The 3908-nt window shown below is 36.5% G+C and overlaps 1 protein-coding gene across 1 annotated transcript in view; it reads left to right on the forward strand.

Annotated features, from left to right (window-relative positions):
- LOC131940807 (homeobox protein SIX2) overlaps nt 1-415 on the forward strand; it is a 54028-nt gene extending 53613 nt beyond the window's left edge. The window contains exon 2 of the mRNA XM_059299637.1: nt 1-415. This exon is cut by the window's left edge and continues 1437 nt beyond it. The gene's annotated coding sequence lies outside the window, so the exon portion shown is untranslated.
- Nucleotides 416-3908: the final 3493 nt, after the last annotated feature.

A 3908-nucleotide genomic window follows, 5' to 3' on the forward strand; every position in this document is an offset into this window, starting at 1 on the left:
TTATTCCATGTGTTGTGGGCTTCATATGTAGTGGTCTAACTAGTCGACCATTGGGGACATTTGTCGAGATGAGAGACATGGGAAAATGTCTTTTTGCCAAAACTAAATGGTCCAAGCTTTAATAGTTCTTCCTACTGTTTGTTTACCTGGCTCTAGTTTACTTCATCCGTCTGGGTAATTGTTTCTATAATCCAATATCATGTCAATCCTGGCTTTATGTTTTTCCTAGATTAGCGTTCATCTTTTGAAAAGTAAATTGTTAAGTTATTCGTGGCACATTGTTTTTCAAGTTGTGTACATTTTAAACTGTTATGTCTTTCTTAGATCCTCATACAACTGGCAAGGTTTTCCTAGACTAACTTCTCTTCTTACACCTCATTCAACGTTTTGCTACCTTTCCATGCAACTTCACTTCTACCTCTCCCACCTCTCCATACAACTATTTCCTCTCCCACCTCTCCATACAACTATTTTCTCCCCCACCTCTCCATACAACTATTTTCTCTCCCACCTCTCCATATTTTCTCTCCCACCTCCCCTTACAACTATTTCCTCTCCCACCTCTCCATACAACTATTTTCTCTCCCACCTCTCCATACAACTACTTTCTCTCCCACCTCTCCATACAACTATTTTCTCTCCCACCTCTCCATATTTTCTCTCCCACCTCTCCATACAACTATTTTCTCTCCCACCTCTCCATACAACTATTTTCTCTCCCACCTCTCCATATTTTCTCTCCCACCTCTCCATATTTTCTCTCCCACCTCTCCATATTTTCTCTCCCACCTCTCCATATTTTCTCTCCCACCTCTCCATATTTTCTCTCCCACCTCTCAATACAACTATTTTCTCACACACCTCTCCATACAATTATTTTCTCTCCCACCTCCCCATACAATTATTTTCTCCCCCACCTCTCCATACAATTATTTTCTCCCCCACCTCTCCATATTTTCTCTCCCACCTCTCCATATTTTCTCTCCCACCTCTCCATACAACTATTTCCTCTCCCACCTCTCCATACAACTATTTTCTATCCCACCTCTCCATATTTTCTCTCCCACCTCTCAATACAACTATTTTCTCTCCTACCTCTCCATATTTTCTCTCCCACCTCTCCATACAATTATTTTCTCCCCCACCTCTCCATACAATTATTTTCTCCCCCACCTCTCCATACAATTATTTTCTCCCCCACCTCTCCATATTTTCTCTCCCACCTCTCCATATTTTCTCCCCCACCTCTCAATATTTTCTCTCCCACCTCTCCATATTTTCTCCCCCACCTCTCCATAAAATTATTTTCTCTCCCACCTCCCCATACAACTATTTTCTCTCCCACCTCTACATACAACTATTTTCTCCCCCACCTCTCCATATTTTCTCCCCCACCTCTCCATATTTTCTCCCCCACCTCTCCATATTTTCTCCCCCACCTCCCCATACAACTATTTTCTCTCACACCTCTCCATATTTTCTCCCCCACCTCCCCATACAACTATTTTCTCCCCCACCTCTCCATACAACTATTTTCTCCCCCACCTCTCCATACAACTATTTTCTCCCCCACCTCTCCATACAACTATTTTCTCCCCCACCTCCCCATACAACTATTTTCTCCCCCACCTCCCCATACAACTATTTTCTCCCCCACCTCTCCATACAACTATTTTCTCCCCCACCTCCCCATACAACTATTTTCTCCCCCACCTCTCCATATTTTCTCCCCCACCTCTCCATACAACTATTTTCTCCCCCACCTCCCCATACAACTATTTTCTCCCCCACCTCCCCATACAACTATTTTCTCTCCCACCTCTCCATACAACTATTTTCTCTCCCACCACTTTATACAACAAACCTTTCTCCTAACCCAAAGTACAACAACATTCTTTTTATCGCCCTATAAAAATAACTATACCACTCCATCCAATACAACTACTTTCTCTTTTCAATCACCAAAAAACTATTTTTTGTTTATCTCTCATCGCAGTAGACTAGGCTCGAATCATGCTGGGAAGTTTAAACAATATCTTTTAGTCATTTGTATGTTGGATGTTTTCATTATTTCTTTTTCGTTTGTTGGATGAAGAAATATTTATTGTAAGTTTTTATTTAGGTTGACGTTTTAATTTCACCGTGTTAATGAACGAGTATGGGGACACACGTTTACTCCTGAAAAATGTAAAAATATTCCACATTCCACCAAAGTTGCATCTATTCCACTAAAACCTACGAGCAGAGCACTAGCGACTCGACCACCAGACATGACTTAATCTCTGATAAACCAAAAATTGCCCATCTTAGTCGCCCCGCGTGTAATTACAAAAATTACCATAACAATCCGATGTGAAGGGGCGACGATCGCGTGTAGCTTTCAACGATGTCCGCCAAGACTTATTTTTCAATTAGAAATCAAAGGATAAAAGAGGGCTCTGTGAGCCAGATCGCTTTGTAATTTGACAACATGCAGAATAAAATGTCATGACGGGCAGCAGGCAAAAAAAAACGCGTTTTAAAACGGCTAGTCTGGATTACACTACATCGGATCTTAGCTATTGTTTTGATAACTAAAAAATTATTTAAATCTTTATTCAGGTGTAATTTGACTAGAACTGATTTAGTATAACTAGAAACCTATTATTTTTGTGATAAAGGTTAAATTACACATTAATCTGTTTGGATCAAGAAAAACTTAAAATATTGTTTAAGGTTTAACATTTAAATGCAATAAGATCAGATTAAATTACACATTTAATTGTTTCGTTGAAGAATAAAATCTAATCGTGTATGATAATTAAAATTGTTTAATGCAGTGAAATGAGATTAAGTTACCCATTTAAATGTTCAGTTAAATAAAGAAACAGAGTTATGTATGAAAGCAGAGAAACAACACCTGTTTGTCTCCCCTTGATGAGATGGGGGTGTAGTCTTTCCTATAGCGGCGTGCATTGTTCTGCTAGAAGAGATGTTCATTGTGAACAGAACTCATTACAAAATTTCAATCTTCTTCATTGAAAATAGAATGTCTTCGACACGTGACCACGTGACCGGTGTCCAAAAGATCACAATGCGGATGATTTATCAACATTTTACTTGTGTCCATTTTTAATGAATCTTTTGTAAAAAAAACATTTTTCCTAAAAGTATCATATTATGTAAAATTAAAGAAAAAAAGTTTCATCTATATATTAATGGGTTTAAAATTTTATATTATACTTGATACAAGACCAAAGCTTCTGAATTTTTAAAATAATGTATTTTAAAAAAAATTATATGTACTCTGGAAAGGACGCAAGAGAAAGGTGTTTCTGGCTACAATCAATGACAGGCCCATTCCCTTCTCCAATAACATTATAAGGTTTAGTTTAACATTTTTTGATGCGTCCTTAGATCATGTAGTGTTTCATGTCGACATCACAATGATGGTTATTTTATATTCAACATTAACAGCTTTAAAAACAATAGCTTTAAGCTACAATGAGTAACTTTTTTATTTGACAGCTATCTTTTTTATGCATTTATAACAACTATTTCATATTTAAAACCATTGAAATCTTTTTCATGTTATAGATAGTTCAGTTATTAAGAAAGTTTATTATCGACGGCTATAGTATTAATAACGTCTATTTAAGTAGTTGTAACGTTATTGTTTTTTTCTTTTTAATAGTAATACTTTATTTTCATTGATATTTTAAGTTCTGTGTAATAGATATCAATTTGATCTTCCGTTATATTTTTCTTTGTAAATACAAAATTACATGTCAACGTAAAATACATTTTACATTTAAACTGACAATATTTGAAGAGTAAAAAAATGCAAAAAAATAAATAAAAGATTTTTCGACTTGATACTTTATATCTGAAATAAAACGTCCAATTCAGGGTGATGTTCATAGTGGGGG

This window comes from Physella acuta, unplaced genomic scaffold (assembly GCF_028476545.2).
Source record: "Physella acuta isolate Inbredline_101_S28 unplaced genomic scaffold, ASM2847654v3 ptg000331l, whole genome shotgun sequence".
Classification (NCBI taxonomy): Eukaryota; Metazoa; Mollusca; class Gastropoda; family Physidae; genus Physella; species Physella acuta.